Genomic DNA, 17,584 nt, shown 5'->3' with positions numbered 1-17,584 from the left:
CCAGGTTTATTCTTTCCCTTTTGTTTGCATCATTCGATTTGAAATTGATTTTATCCGGTTACAAAACGGAAAAGTCTTGGAGCGCAAAGAGTCGACATTTCGACAGAGCAAAAGCGTAATAGCTCTTCCATTATGGTGAAACAAGAGTCAGTAAAATACTGAGTATTGTATTATGTAGGCAAATTGATAGACAAGTAAAGGACGAAGGACTGTATAATTTTAAGAGTCAATATGTTCCATTTCAAGCCTCTATAGTAAAAGCATCATTAAACTCTTCATTTTCAACTTCTAAACTGTTGATCACAGCAAAGAAGAGATGCCACCGTAAATGTGTCAAGCGCTCATTTTGCAAACAAAAAAAAGGCAGGAGGATGATAAACCAACGCCACCACTCACTCTACAACACTATAGAAAAGAGACATAAAAAGGTGATGACCCCAATGGACAAGGGAGACAAGGGAGAGCATAGAGGAGAAAAAGCACGGCGCGTTTTGCGCGTGGTGACCAACTCTTCGGGCAAACGCTATTTCACCATTCGAAAAAAGGGCATTTCCCGCCCTTCCCCGTACGAATGTAGGTTTTCTATGCGCATGCTTAAAAATTAACAAAACAATAATTCATCCTCCCTTTTTCTCACTCGCGCACACACACACAACAGCCCACCCAACCCAACAATGTCTCCATGCTCGCTCTCATGTTGGAACTTTTTATGGCATTTTTGCCCCGCGTTCTGCACACACAAATAAACACTGGTGCTGCTGCTGACCTGTGCAGTACAGAAGAGAGAGAGAGGGACTACGGGGCGCACAACAAGCACACTTACACAAATGCAGCCGCGGAAAGGATGATTATCAAAACCCGTAGCAGTCTATCTCGCAACTCTGTACCGCGAGCATAATATATGAAAAAGGGGGACGCATTTTGGACAGGAAAAACAAACGGAACGAATTTCCATTACCTTTCTTTCCGAAACATATTCAATTCGTGTATAATTACGGTTCGGATTTCGGGAAATCTATCGTGCCCCTTCAAATCTTTGATATCCCTCCCTACTTCCGAAAGATTGGTTCAAAATTTGTCACCGCTAAACTAATGCCGGAGGACGTTTGGAGTACAACAAGAAGCATCAAATAAATGGAAAAGGCTACCTTGCACCAATACACGCACGCGTTTGCTCAAATAAGCATCCTTCTTTTTCTTTTCCTGATGGCATTAGAAAGCAATTTAAGGAGGTTGTTACCACCATCATGGCCGATTGTTCGAGAAGGGTATAGAGCAGGTATCGCGAGCATAATGCTAAGCGGTCAATAATGTATCTCTCAAGAGATGGTACATAGAGACTCCAATGGGTCTAACAGTGCAAATGTTTGCTTTTCTCTTGACACTCCTCCAATGCATATTGGTTTATAACGTCTACCGGGATACCTCCTCAACAAAACCCAAGCCCAAATAAAATCCTTGCAAACACATTTGCTGTAGATTATTTCGCGTGTCGTAAAATGCAAAACCAAAATCTCATAAAACTATCAAATTAGCAACGTCAGATATTGTTGGCTTCGTGCATAATCTCGACCCCTGGTTATTTGTAATGTGGTGCTGAATTCAGTTCGTTCGTGTGCCGCCCCTCTGCACGTGAAACTGATTTGCCATCATAAAAATCGAAACGTGCGATTTCATGGACAGCAAAATCGTCTCAAACGCACAACACAGACAAACACACACGCTCGAGAATGAATTGCCATCCACAAAAAAAAACGGGGGAAATTCAGATTCGCCTTTGGTTCATCAGTTTGAGAAGGGAGTTTTTGGTTGCATTACCACAAGTTATGAAATTTATCGACGCGCGTTGTTGATGGTACGAGTGTCGAGATTCTAACTACAAAGGTTTTTTTTTAATTGTCTTCGAAAACCTGTCATTTGTTTGATCAGCTTTGAGGCAACAAATAACGGAACTCACGCGCACTTATCAATCCCTGAGTCTCAATCGCCTGCATGATGGAAATAGCCACATTTGTAGGTGATAATTACCTGAAAAAGAGACAGAAAAAATAACACATTAGAATACATTTTCACCAATAAAGTAGGCGTAAATAATGGGGGCCTTTACGATTCTAGTCAGTTTTTTGTATGGAGTTTGACAGTTGGAGGCTGAAATCATGTAAACACTCCATACAAAACCACACAAAAAACTAGCCTGCAATTTTCAGTCTAGATTATTCGAGCCACAAAGCTAGAATTAGATTCGAGTACCTGCTCGAAAACAGGGCGTTGTTTACATTTATCCCAAGGTGAATTAAAGAGATCAGGTGGTGGAATCTGGAATCAAAGTGTATGAAGTCCAGGTGGTCTCATAGCATTTTTTCATAACCAATTTTGAACATCACTTTTTGACAGAACGAGTGAAACTTTTGCTTCTTTTTTTTTGGCTTGACGAGTACTCAACACACTCTTAAAATCTTCATTCAGAAGCAGAAGCGATAAAAAACAGTCTTCTAAATTCATACACCTTGGGATAAGCCCACCTGTATATTATACCCACTTAGATAGCTGCTCGAAAACTGCTATACAATGCAAACAGCTGACAGGCTGAAATTTCAGCCTACGAACTTACAACGGAAAGGGCCCCAATGTTTAATACCTTCAACTAAATACAAGTTTAGATAGAACTAAGACCAACAATGTGTTTTACGGAAAGTAAAGAGCTGCAAACACTCTTTTATTCTCTGGGACATTCTGGTGCTGTTTCAAGGGGAAGCATCTGTCCAATACAACTTTTAGTTTTGTTCTTTAAACTACCAATGTAGTCCAAAACAAAACTGGAACAAAATTTCCATTAAAAACAAACGACTAGAATACAAAACCAAAATCTCTGCGCCATTGTGGGGAAATTGAGGGAAATTGATTTTCTAACACAACGCGGGACGAACGGACCAAAACGACGACGACGACGATGACTGGAAACAATTGCCAACTGCAGCAGCACTACAGAGGACGGAATGTGAGTGTATACACACGGTACACGTACACTACTGCAGCAATACGGCGTAATGTTGTTTCGTGTATCCCGGGGGTCCCGTCCTCCGTACAAGTGTGCAATGAAGCAATCCGCAGAGCAATCGGTTGCGCGGCGCTGCTGCTATCGGCTGGTCGTCGTGGTCTCATCGTCCGTCCCCAATCGGTAAAAAAAGAGAAACCGCATTCGAAGTTCAAAAATGGCGGTCAAAACCCCATCCCCACACAGCCCCCCATCCCTCTCCAGAGATGCTACACACGCATGTAAAAGCGGACACCACCAATACTCATGCGCTCTCATCGGCAGACACGAAAATATGCGCTAACACTCCCAATTATCGATGGTAATAAATGCAAACACATGCTCGTCGACCCCCCTTCATTTGCAGCGTTCTTTGCATTATCTTGAAAGGTTCCAATGTTCATTTACGTCACAGAGTGGACGACACACGACATTCTTCTTCTAATGCAAACTCAGCTCTACTTGAAGGGGGTATATGTGACCAGGGGGTGATAAGGGTGCAGTAGTTAGCAAAAAGAAATTCGATGTAGTGTTTCTACCGAATCGACAGGCACCCGAGGCGACACCACACACAGCATCAATTCACATCATAAGACGGTACTGTACACATTTTGTGCTTTGCTGGCTGCTTGTGCTGTACAATTGCTGAGAGCAAGAGAGTGTGCGTGTTTGTGTGTGTGTGTCAAATGCCATCACACAAATGAAGACTGGCCCCATTTTCCCAAAATGCGACTCGCGACAACTTGCGCATGTTCCAACACACAAATGATGGCCGCACTCATATAGATGGCAAACATGAGACACACACTCTACATCCCACCCGGATGTGTAGGTGTGTTTGTGTGGGGGAATGTATATCTTTGACTCCAAAACCCAAAACCTTTTCCTATGCAGTTAGTGTGCTTTACGTTGCGTATAGATTATTGGATTTTTCTTCTGCCGCAACAATCAATCTCTGTGTGCGAGCTCCTGCGTGGCGTATGATGACATCTATCGGGTAAAACAGTACCGCATAATGGTATGTGATAAATTGTTGAAACAGTTGTCCATACAAACACACCCACAAACGTTGAAAGGGGATTTGTTCCACATTTTACAAGCTGTTTAATCTACACACGTACATATATTCCCGTGCTGAAGAGATGTCTCTTACGCGTTCATTTGGTTCACGCGCATTCTCTTTTTGAAGCGAATGATACATTATACTTGAGCCAAAATTACCTGTATAAGTCATACTAAGCAGGCGTTTACTTGAATGCATAGATGTATGTTCCTTATTTTTACACAATTGTACTTATTTTGCAGTTTTCTTTGATGCGAGAAGCTCATACTGTTCAAAGACAACGTTATTTCAGATGATTTCACGAAACAAAACCCTCGTTACGAGGCTTAATGCGAGTAAGAGAGCTTCTAAATCACACTCTTTTAGTGACCATTTTATGGTGTAAGTACAGCCACAACGAAATAACTCTTTTTTTGCTGCCAAAATTGCTCCAAACAATGATCCGCAACCATAACAGAGTGCGCTCCTCTTCCGGTACGTCATTACTCGTTGTGTTTCAGTGACGCCACACCAACCGCCAACAAACGATGACAAAGCTCTTCTGCTCTTCCACCTCTCTATCGTGTCACAACTGCCTCGAAACCGACGATCACGTTTTGCGCCAGTCGGTTGTTTCCCCCCCTTTCCACTCTACACAGCCTTCTCCTCATTCAAGCTTTCCACCCCCATGTGCTCCACAAACCAGCAACAGTTCCTAACGAGCATTTTCCCTTTTTTTTTTAGCGGCACACTTTAGCGTGTCACGCACATACAAAAAGCTACTACCTTCACCACTACCACCACCACCACCCAGAACAGGGCAGGGCAGAGTGGTGTGTGTTGTGGGTGGATGAGGGAGGGTGGGCGAGGTGGCTTCACTGCTGGCTCTGTTGCTCATTCAACGTCCTTGCCGCTTGCCTGTGTTCCCTGGCCCCCCAAGCAGCTCCCTCTCTTCATATGACGCCACACAGTGACGAAACATCTCCCTTGCCTCGCCTCGTTCCCCTACCCGGTCAACACACTCAAGCACACAGACGGCAGACACACATACACAAACGGAGCGTGGTGTGTGAGGAGGGTGAAGGTTTGTTTTTGTTTTGCTTCTACCAGCAAAAACACACACACACGCACGCACAGTACAGTTACCTTGCTCAGCAAGTCGCCGGCGCTGGCTCGTGATGATGTGCCGCGCGCGCCATGCCACGCCGCGACCGGGCCTTTTTTTGTGTGAAAAAAAACGTAGAAAACCACTGAAGTAACAGGTCCCACACACCACACCACAGCCTGACACGCCACTCTAACACTGGCTGGCTGGCATATTTTGTCAATGCTTTTTTGTGCAAAGTGTAACCATCCCCCCACGTTGTTCTCCTCCCGATTGTGTTTGCTGTTAGAAATCAACACACACATACACACACACACACACACACACACACACACAGCAGCCAACAAAAAATATTAAATCTACAAACCACAAAAACCAAACAGCAGCCTTACGCGCGCCCACACAAACACACACACACTTCTTGTACTTTCGCGTCAGCTGATTTGGTTTGTGAGGAGGAGGAGAAACAACACACGCTGTGCAGCAGAGAGAAAGAGAGAGGGAGGACACACAAAGGCGTTGCAGGAAAATTCATTTTCAATAAACACGAACATCACGTAATAATATGTGGGGAGGCGGAAGAAAGAGAAGGGGGAGCAAAGAGAAGCCACGGTGACACAAGCGACAGGGCGTCTCGTCGAGAGTGCGTCATTTGCCGGCTGGGTGGCGAAGGCGGTAGAGCTCACGAACGATCACAGGGAAGCAGAACGTCAGCCGTGAGAGTTTGAGTGGCGTGTTTTGATGTTAGTGATTTGCTTTAAATTACATTTACCTTTGCGTTTAGTGTATCAATCTAATTTTAATGTGTGTTTGTGATTTGGATGATGATCTTCAAGCTTTAAAGGCCGATTCTAACACGCTAAAAACTATCAATTTGTGTGCCTTTACTGGGTGAAGGTGTGCGTGAAGTGTCAGTGGCCAAAATTGAGCTGCTCTACTCCTCACTAAACTCACACACTTCAATGGTGAAAGCACCTGATCAAGACTAAAAAAGGATAAAAACGAGATCCATACTAGCAAAGAGACGACTGGTGGTAGCACAAGAGGGACAAGGCACATTTCACACCCTCTACAACATTCTGCCCGCTTGTGTCAAGTTGCTCTCGTGCCGCGTGTCCCGGTGATGGTGACTTCACACAGCACACGACCGCGATCGTCGGTCACTACACCACTCTCCATCATCACCATTGTGAAACAACACCAACACACGTCGACAACACGCCGACATCAGCCGATGGTGCCACGACGGTGGTGGATAGGTGGTGATGGTGATGGCTCTACACACTTCTTCTGTGTGAGGAAAAACACGCAGTCTGGCGCTCACTACCCCGTCACATCCCACACACCACCCACAACAGCTCCTTCCGCAAATGATTGGCTGTCGCTCTCTGTCTGTCTCTCCCTTCTCTCTCTATCTCTCTGGACGAACAAGGAACACGATGGCATTGGGAGCTCTGGCGGAATTCCCGGTCCGATGGTGAGCCCTCACCCGATGGTGTCGGAAGTGGGCGAGAAGCGGGAGTGAATTGCAAACCTTTCCACCCGCCGTTCGCGTCCGTCATTGTCGTCGTCATGGACTGGAGGGTAGCAGCGTGTTCCTCAGGAATTGTGGTTGTTTGGGCTAGAAGAAGAAACGCGTTGAACCTGGAGCCTGGACAGGGGAATAGAGAGACGCTCGATTTGGGAGACTCATGGATGGTTCTCTTGTGCAATAAGAGTCATCCAAAATTTTAAGTCATGTTTTGCACCAAGATAGACCCACTTTAGCAATAGATTTAAGGACTGTTGTCTGGCCGCACCAAAAAATCTTCTATATTTGGGATCATTTCATTCAGACCATGGTATAGCTCCCATATCTTCTCTTTCGTCTCGTCCTTTCCCTTCGACAAACACACACACACACACACACACACATAAAACGCTCTCGCACGAAGAGAGGTCAAGGTCACTGCAGGTCGATCACCTTTTTCGTCTAACAACAGTCGACAGAGGGAGCGGTGTAGTGTGACAGTAGAAAATTTCTGCTATTTCGTGCTACATTTTCCCTTCAACACGACCAAACTTCCATCCTAAACTCCCACCACGTGCGGGGTAAGAGGCAGACAAAGATATTTGAAGAATGATTAGTTAGTATTTACAACAACAAAAAGGCAGGAACCTATTATATTTAACACATTAAACAACATAAGTTATGGGTCTGAAGAGAGTTCGTGTGAAAAAGTTGAAAAAGATGGTTACACTACACATACACAATTACAGTTTGTCATTTGAGGTCATTTTGTCATTCGTCAAATTGGATTGTAGTAAGCACGCGCAATAAACACCAAACACATACACACAAACTCGCTTGGTCTTTGGTTGGTGTGATGGGCCATTTCGGAGAGGTAAGGGACCATCATCATCGCCATCAGCATGAAACCCAGGCTGGTTGGTTAGGGGTTGAAATCGTTAAAATGGAGAGGAAATGAGCTTTGAAGCTGTCGTAACAAATAGACGCTCAAGGCGGAAAGTACCATTTCCTTCTCTTTGGGTCTTTAATGAGTGCCCCCCAAGCCATCAACCAGGGAACAACGACCATCTTCTTACTTTGATTTTTGAATTTGCAAATAAATATATTTTAAAAAAAACTTGAATCAATACTTTTATCTTTCTTAGCAATCCAATGTACATAATTATATTGAATTCTGTAACGTTATAATTATAAGTCGTATGAAATAGTTCTAACAAAATTTTCATTTCTAAGGATTCAATAGTTTGAGATTTCAAGCAAAAGATCCAATTTGTAACATAAGTTTGTTGAACTTGCTGGCAACAATTTTACCAAGCTAAGATGTAAAAAAACAATTCATCGTCCTCTTCCTCCTGGCCATCTTTTTCTGTCATTGCCGACTATTTGAGGTTTTATTGCTGGTCGACCAACTAGAGCAACACGAGCACACAACACTCGAGCACCCGCAAAACATGCGAGAGAAGAAAGGCGTAAATCATTTATCTCGAAAAAGACCACACTAATACACGGTCAGAGGCTCTCTCTCCTCCATTTGTCACAACGGCATGAAAAAAAACGCAAGCATTCAAATGGTGGTGCAAAATGACGCGAACACGACAATAAAACTACGCGCGCGGTGTGTCACAACCCACGGACGGGGCGCGGACGACGACCCTAACAGGGGGAGGGGGGGGGAGATAAGAAGAGGAGAAGCAATTGGTTTCGTAATCACCATTTAGTTCTCATTAGGACGTGTGTGCGCACGGCAGCGGGTTTGATGATGGTGGTGGTGGTAGTCCCAGTCCCATTCCGTCCACCCTCCCTCAATGATTATCGATTTGAAAGCATCAAATCAAAGCGCAAGAATGAAAATGGAAACGACCGATTTAATGATAAAGAAAGAAAGAGAGGAGATGATTGTATGGTGCCTTTTGCGAACAGATATTTAATTTCCTTATGTAGAGACACAAACACACACACACACACAGTCCCCCATCATCACAGGGACAATCAATTAAAGAAATTGTGCACAAAGAAAAGAGGACACACGGCGAGAGTAGTGCTGTTGTGATACGAAAGATGTGTATCGATCCAGACGGGTGGACACACAACAACAGGCAGCAGCAAAGGAATTCTCGTACCGAAGCATATTGAACAACCTTTTTCCATCCGGTTTTAGCTGGCCTTACGCTTCGGTTGGAAGCAAAGTCCGAAGACCGGCAGAAGAGGGAGAGATATGCACGTCATAATAAACACATATCATCACATCATGCGAGAGTCAGGGTGGGGAAAGAGTGATTGAGGCGATCGAATCGAAGCGCCGGCTTGTGAGACGTTTTGTGCAAGCAAACACAAAACAAAATGGCCGCTTTGTCAAATAGAGAGGAAGAAGATACAATTCACCACTCACCACACACCTCTAACTAAGCGCAGTGTGTGCCTCAAGGGGGTTGGGAGGTAAAAAAGAAAAGAAATGAAAACACACTAGAGCAAACCAATCCGTAATTTCTCACCGCTAGGTTACCTTCCGATGCGGGCAGGCCAGATGTAGTCGTAAACACAGTACAGCAGCAGCAGTACAGATATGACCACCGTCGGACCCAATTTCCTACGCTTTTCTGGTGCTCCCTCAAGGGGGCTCCGCTTCCATGAGAGTGTGTGTGTGTTAGGGTTGTGCAGAAAAAAAAATGCAAAGAAGCATACCTACGGAAGCGCTGAGCAGTAAAAGCATATATACCGCCATACTGCTGCGCCTGTAGCCACAATCTCACAAGTTCGCGAACAGCGAACCAGCGAATGAATGTGTCGAGGGTCGTTTATTAGTTTGTGCGCGGGGTGTTTAGGGAGGTATTATTACATCGATGTCTTATCTCGTGTCTACCCTGCCCTATTGCACCAATACCATCATCATTCAGTGTGACAGAACGAACAGTGCTGGTCCAACAAGCAAAGGTTGCACACAAAGGGGACATCCGTCATCAACCAAATGAGACACACATCACAAAACATTCCGTTTTAAAAATGTACTTTAAATTCTGATTTACAAAACATTAGAACTACTTCTCAACAGCACAATCTATTTCATTTCATCTATTTCATGGTTGAGATGCCAAATAAAATCTATTTGTGGATACACACGGTACTCTCCGCTATCAGAGCTTGTGTGCTTACTTACACACTCCCCGTGAATGTGTGTACGTGTGCAAATGTAAATATGAAACCAATTCATTGTTTACGCAAGAGCCTATGATCAAAGTTGGACGATATATTTCGAACATTCCTCTTGGCACGGAATGGGCGCACGTGACCCAAGAGAGACGGCGCATTAAAATTCAACACACAAGACGTGACACACAAGACTAACAAACTATTAGCTATAACAGTTGAGAACTATATCAAACGTTCTGAGTCATAAGATTAAAAAAGAACGTTGTGTTTGTTTGAGCTTCAAAGTTCTACTTTAATCACGGTTCTTTACAAATCGTCCATGGAGCATGGGTCTGTCAAATGTAGCATCTATCTTAAACAAATATTGAAGCCGGATTGAGTCATGTTGTCGCTACAATAAACCTTACTCATGTTTGTACAAATAAAAACATATTTGCTTACCTAGTTGAACTTTGAACTAGTGTTGGGTAAAGTTGGGAAAAATTTGGAGTAATCTCTGATAATTTTGGAACCGACTCTGGAAGGTCGACCTAGCATTATCCAGAGTCGTCCAAAGTCGTCCAGAGTCGTCCAGAGTCGTCCAGAGTCGTCCAGAGTCGTCCAGAGTCGTCCAGTGTCGGCTAGAGTCGTCCAGAGTCGTCCAGAGTCATCCAGAGTTCAAAGTAGTTCGGAGTCAAAGTCGTCAGAGACGTCCAGAGTCAGAATCGTCCAGAGTCGTCCAGAGTCGTCCAGAGTTGTCCAGAGTCGTCCAGAGTCGTCCAGAGTCGTCCGGAGTCGTCCGGAGTTGGCGTTCAAAGCACCGGGCGGCTCCGAACGACTCCAATTCTAGCTACGGGCAGAACTATTGGTTCCGATTTTGCCGTAGTTGGAATCGGACTAACAATATCCGCAGTCGGATCGGAGTCGTGGGTGCACTCCAAAGAGCACATTACTGCTTTGATCCAATCGTTCTACAACATTACTTCGTTTAGAGAAGCACATACCCGCACATACCGACTAAATACGAATGCTTATCTCCACAGCGAATGTACCCGACGAGACTATCGATTCATCCAATTATTTCTTTCAACCCACACATACTACAGCCAACACTGATACAACCACACATCGAATGCGCGCACCACCGGAACGCGAATTCTTATACTCATTTGCAGACGGACAGGAAAGGACAAATTCTACAAAATGTGTATGACATTTCAGAGGCATGCTTTACATTTTTGCACACAAACGTTCACAACGCATCCCGAGGTGAAGGATAGTTTTCCATTAGTGGAAGCTCTTCTCTGACTCATCGTTCTAATTACACATTAGACGTCCTTTCGGAGCTGAAAAACTGCGTCATACACACACATGAGTTTGGGCGGCTCTATATTTTGCTGCTTTCTCTCCCCTCTTTGCCACCACTGAACCGGACACAAACCATTGGAGTAGTCTAAGCAGCAGCTACACAACAACACAGTTGCCACACACAGCAAATCGATTTTTCGCCAACGATTGGACTAAAAGGCCCCCAACAACAACAACACACAAGGGTGAAATACATACTTTTTTCACTTCAATCTGATCATACTCTCACGCTTTCTCTCTCGCTCTCCCTTATGTATGAATAAGTCGGAGTTCCACGCGCCGCTCTTTGCAACATTCCGGTCCCAACCGCCGTGTCTAGGTACTTGTGTGATGTGGGTGTCTTCTCCATGTTGAATTGTCGAATGATTTCACCCCCAAAAATTGATTGCGTTTACACGAAAGTAGAAAGACAATCTTTGTGTGTTGTCGGGTAACACACTGTCTCTCTCGCTCACTCGCTCTCTCACCGGCGACAGGGGAGATTGATGTGGCGTCTACTTGTGGATCTCATGTACAATTTTGCATCAAGCGTCAAAAAATGTGTATGACACAAACCAAAAATGTTGCAAACGAGAGCGGCACAGATTCCGTTTTTCGATTGTGGATGTACGCCAAAAGAGAAAACACACGTCTGCAACCGTAAATGCAATGTTTTTTTTTTCAATTTCTCTGCCAGGTGCCAAATTAAATGCACAATCTCCATTTGCAAAATCAGCGAATGGCTCTTCCACCCTTATCATTGCTGCTACCCCTCTCCTCCCATCGTTCAAAGTGCATTGAAAAATTGATTCCAAAAGCAATGCGGGGAAGAATTGCTTTTAGGCGTCATACGATATGCACATAGCAACATGACGCACCACCAGATAATGACCGATGATATTGCTCATATGGGGAATGCTTATATTCTACTTCATAGTTCTTTAACTCATGTGGCTCATCTAAAAAACAAAGATAAGTGACTAAAAGTGCCTTACAGCCTATGTAATTTTTGATCTTAATTAGAATTGTGATGTACACCACATGCAAAACATACCATTTATCCTTGAAGCGATACACCATTTTCGCGCCACGTCGTTCTACCGGTTTTTAAGAACACGATTTTAGACGTCGAAATTGAGACAATTTACCCGAAGATCCGTCCAAATATCGTCATCATCATCAGCAACATCGAAAGAAAACGCACTTTAACGCACACATACAACGCGCGCACACGCCGACCCTACAAATGTGTATGCAATTCAGATGGGAGCAAAACACACCACCACTACTATTGCACGGGAATCCGGTGTGGCAAGGCAGAAAGCAAAAAAAAACTATTCGTCAATTCATTTCGAAGGTTTTGCTCGTGTAATAGGGCGATTGAGAACGGAAGATCGCCCCTCCTTTACACACTGACTTGGAAAGTTTTATTGCGCACACACACACATAAACACTTCACAAACTGTCGCACATTCGCGTCGATAATAAAAGAAGCAAGAAGTCGAGTCAGTTGCATTAATTCCACACATCAAATCAAAACCAATTCCATACACAGCAGCAATCATGGATATTGACTTGCGTTCTACGCTCTAGATTTGCTACCTCGATAACACGCGACACCAATACTACACATTTCGATGTTGGAAAAAATAGCACATCAAGTTGATTTTAAATGGCATACCATCAATACAGACTCTAACTAGAATACAACACACACGAGAAGAGCATGTAAAGAGAACAATCCACACAGGGCCGCTGTCGCTACGGTCTACACTCTACACGTAAATGAACTAATTTAGCCTTTGCTTTCAACGAAGGTGTGATTACACGACTACAACCGTGTATGCTCTGCTTGCTTGCTTACCGTTCCCCACCACATCCATCCATATCGTCGTCGGCAGCAGCGTCAAAAGTAGTACGAGCAGTTGGCGAAAAAAGAGTGTAATCCTCATCTCACGCACATACATACACACACACAATTACCTGAAGGAAAATTCACTAATGACCATCTTTTTTTCGATCGACAGGGCAAATTTCTCCCACACTTGACAAACCAATTTTTCCACGATAAATTAATATTAAAAAAAACTTGTGGATGAGCAGAATGACTTTTTTTTGAGGAACATTCATCAAAACCAGCACTACCAAAATTAAAAGCAACACTATAATAATTTTCTCCAAAAACACTCCTTCACAGGCATTTACAACAGAACACTATTCTTTTCTTGATTATCGAACGAACCAACAAAAAAAAAAACAACTTTACTAGTTGTCAGAGCACCATGAGATTTTTACCGAAACACACACACAAACACGTAAACACGCCACCTTTTGTTAATAGAAACTGAGAATAAATTGCTTTCAGACCTCCAGAAGAAACCAAGCAACCAACCATTCCACCCTCCTTAAAGAGAGCATAAAACTGTCATCCCCCTTTGCAACCAACGGCACACACTACTATCTTACAAAAATAAGAAGAAGGCGCGGCGGTCATGGTGGTGGCAGTTTGAGGAGGCACTGCGTTTTCTACTGCGACGCCATTATCGTTGCCCACCGATTGTTTTGTCATTTCACGTTAGTCAGTCCCACATAGGGACACACACAACATATCTTGTCCCTGTTTTCTGTGTGGTTTGCAAACGCCACCATGTCGTCACGGGCAAGTACATTGAACGTTTGATTGTGTTAAAGGTAGAAAAACACACTAATCACCTTCGTTTCGTTCAAAGAACCACCAGCTCTACACCGGAATGTTGCTGCTGCTACCACACTTTACAATGCTGGTAAAACACACCACACACAGCAAAAACGGCCCATTTCGGCGGGGGCTGCTGTGCGATTGTTCGTTTCCGCGACTTTTTTCTCTCGCATGCGTCTGTCAAACCCGTTTGCAAAGGACTAAACTCTGCCCTTCGTGGCTGGTACGCGTACAACACACGACAGCCGACGACGATGGCAGCAGCAGCAGCAGCAGCGACGAGCACAGAATCGCCATCTCTTTTCATCTCGCTCTTGTGCGCTTGTGACTCACACAATCGTAGCAAGCGAGCTCATACACACACGCGCACACACCGTTGAAAAAGAGCTGGAATCCATCTCCGCGTACGGTAGTGGTAGTGTGGACGCGTTCGGTCGCGATGTTGTTTCACTAACACCACGTAAACATTGCGCGCCCAGCTTCATTTCCCGTCCGTTCCCTCTCATTTCCCCATCTGCTTCTATCATTCTGACCATTACACAGAAGTCGAGCAGTAAAAATCTCGATCTAGAGTCTAATTTTACGTACCTCAACTCCTACATTTTAGTAAGCTCGATATTTTACCTCTATTTGCAGCATTTACATTACCATTCTTGAAGCCGGTACAACAAATCATCAAAAACCTGCCGCCCGTCATAGCGACGTGGGCAAGCACACACACACAGCAACAGCACACCGTACGTAAGCGTCACCTTTGGCGTGTGCCAGTGTGTGCGTGATATCGGTGTTTTTCTTATGCCTTTGCATCTCCCTCCCGCCTGTAACGAGAGAGCGAAAGAGAGTGTGACCGAAACGATGCTACAACCACACACATACACCCTCTTTGCTGTCACTGTGCATTGCACTAACACACATGCGCAGGAATTACATACCGACCGACCGACCATTCACCCGTCGGCCGCCGGTATCTTCTTATTGACCCGGCGGCGGCGGCGGCGGCGGCTGGCTGGCTGTGTGTTGTGTGTACACAAGATCAGCATAGATTTCCTGCTTCCCCCACCCATCTACCTCCTCCTTTCCATGCCCTTTCCGACCAATATTCAAATGCTTCTTTCTTTAGCTGCTTCTTTTACGCCCGCAACGCCACTTTGCGGAGAGCTACAATTTTCAGCACCCGTCGCCGTCGTTGCCGTTGTCTCTTACATTTGCCTTTTTGTTCTAGGGATGAGAACACGCACACACTCTCTCACACACACACACGCTACATTACAGGAAACCCATCCGCGAAAGGTGGTGTGGTGGCAGCATAAGGGGAGGCGGTCATGCAGACCGTAATTAGAGAATTGGAATAAGTGCTTTCGGGGTTTGGTGTACTCCGCCATCGATTGGCAAACGGGTAGTCGTCGTCGTCGCTGGGGGAACAACTAAGTAGAGAGAGACCAAGCAAAAGAGAAAGAGAGAATCCGCTCCCGTAGCAATAGTGTGGCCCTCTCTCAGGGCATTTCTTCTCCTTCCCAGCAGAGATCATTATACCCAAAAAGGTTCATTTTAACTCATCCGTACCAACCACCAGTATCTCTTTAAAAGGGAAACGTGTATCGAGATTTGCTTCTGCACACACGGGCACATACAACACACATCCCACCTGGAACCAATCGATACCAGTTCTGATGACATCTGCCAAAGCAGGCCGGCAGGCAGGCGGGGGGCGCGCTTCTTCCGTCTATAATACCAGCAGGAGAACCTTTTCTTTGCTGACACTTGGAATATATCTGGAATAAGAATAGCACCAGCCAGACGACACCACCTTCGTTCGCCAACACCATAATCACCTTCGCTTCTCTCTCTTTCTCTCTATCTCTCGCGTCAGTAGCAATTATTCAAACTTCTGTGTTGTTTTGCGCCTACGGCACATACACACAAATACATCGAATTCATGGCAGCCAACATAACAGAGCAGAGCAGGCGAGCAGGAATAAAGAATAGCCAATCGCGGCGGCGGCAGCGGCTAAACTCTCGCCCGATGCGGTTTGGCACCGCCGTTAACTGTCACCGTGTTGCAGCAACAGCAGGCCGTATACAGCGGCCGGGGTAAGCGAAAGAAGCAGCTTAAAAACACACGCGCGCAGATGGCCTTGCATTTTGTGCTCGCGCCCCTGCTGCCAATCGGCCATCTTTGTTTCGTGCTAAAGGTACAAGACAGAGAGCGATTTTTGGATTTGCTCGTCCCAACAGCAGGTCAATTATAAACGATACTTGAAAAATGTACGCCAGCCGGGGTTCCCGAATGCCATGTTCTGAAATTGTATGTCTTAGTTTTGCTTGGAATCATCATCGTATGACGACAATTTCAGTTTGAACTGTTGTAAGTGTACAATTATTTCAACGACCATATCATGTAGAAAACATCGGTTCCGCTCCATTAAGCGCACAAATCATCGAAGGTTCTGCCAGTTTCCGGTATTGTTTGACTCGTCGGTGGTTAAGGTTGAGCACGCCGTGATGTCATATGACCTAAGCATCGATATCAACGGTTGTATTGTGATTCATAGCTGCAGCATTCCTTCATTCCCAACATAATCTCCTATTACTATCAGGTTCTTGATACAACCAACGATCTGAGGACGGTTTTCATATACTTGAATGCAACAGATCTACCTCTACTTGAGGAAGAGTCCTACACCTACATTATATGCAACATTCAATGTTATTTAGCTGCAAAACTAGCGCTATTAGTCGTACTAATCGCTGGTTGACATGTTGAAAGATTATCTGAAATTATGGGAGAATTCAGAGATATAAATATGGATACAAAGATACTGATGAAAACCTGATATTATGTAGCAAAAATATAAAAATGTTTCTTTGAAAAATGGCATGCCGAGTGGTAATGGCTATCCTGTTCCTTGATGTATTTTTTGCAAAGCAAAAAAATCCTATTTAATTACTCTATAAAAAAAACATTGCAAGAATAATGAAAGGCAGAACAGCGAGCAGAGGCCAGTCAATTACACACCACACAGGAAGCATCTAGAACAAGTAGTTCCATGAGGTATCTGTATTCTTCTCCTTCATCTCGCAAACACGTCGCAACAGTCACATTTCCCTCCTGCCCTCCCCGTACAGAGATCCGCTTGACCTGACCGTGCGAGGGAGCCGCCGGTTAAAGCCAGCAAAGTACAAGTAGAGAACAGCAAAAAAAAAGCGAAGCTGAAGGGATCATGTTGCAGAGAGCAGCAGCAACGCCAAACGACACACAGCACAGGAGCGAACACGAATATCGGAGCGCGAGAACGTGGAGACACATCATACGCCAGAAATGGGCAGCAAAGGAAATTCGTACACCGCCGCCACCGCCGCCAACGGACGGATGGATGATGTGTGCATAAACATGAGCGTAAACGGGAGATAAAACAAACTCGCGAGTGCTCGGGCAATAGCTGCTGCCAACCTAGGAAAGGATGACGCCTATCTAAAGAACCACCAGCAGCAGCAGCAATAACGAAGGTAAGAGAGAATGAATCGAACGGAAACACACAGACGGCAAACATGTCCACAGCACAGGTCGCGTAGCCGAAGCTAAAACCATCGATTTCGTCGTCGTCGTCGTCGACACACAGCGCAGCACACCTTCCCCAAAATCGAACAAATAATAATTTACCATATCTCGGCCATTAATGAAAGGCCTGTAAATGTATTCTGCTGCAGAGGACGGCGGACAA

The 17,584-nt window shown here is 44.8% G+C and overlaps 1 protein-coding gene across 8 annotated transcripts in view; it reads right to left on the bottom strand.

The window, feature by feature from the left end:
* Positions 1-17,584, bottom strand: part of LOC120900249 — a 64,983-nt gene that overhangs the window by 39,465 nt on the left and 7,934 nt on the right. For 2 of the 8 annotated variants that reach the window (XM_040307003.1, XM_040307002.1), the window contains exon 1: positions 13,877-14,100. The exons of the other annotated variants lie outside the window; for them this stretch is intronic. The gene's annotated coding sequence lies outside the window, so the exon portion shown is untranslated. Of the gene's footprint in view, positions 1-13,876; positions 14,101-17,584 lie in introns of those variants that run through there. 8 annotated transcript variants of the gene reach the window in all.

Source organism: Anopheles arabiensis, chromosome 3, assembly GCF_016920715.1.
Source record: "Anopheles arabiensis isolate DONGOLA chromosome 3, AaraD3, whole genome shotgun sequence".
NCBI lineage: Eukaryota > Metazoa > Arthropoda > Insecta > Diptera > Culicidae > Anopheles > Anopheles arabiensis.
The sequence above is the reverse complement of the archived record's forward strand: the minus strand, read 5'-3'. Positions and strand labels throughout refer to the sequence as shown.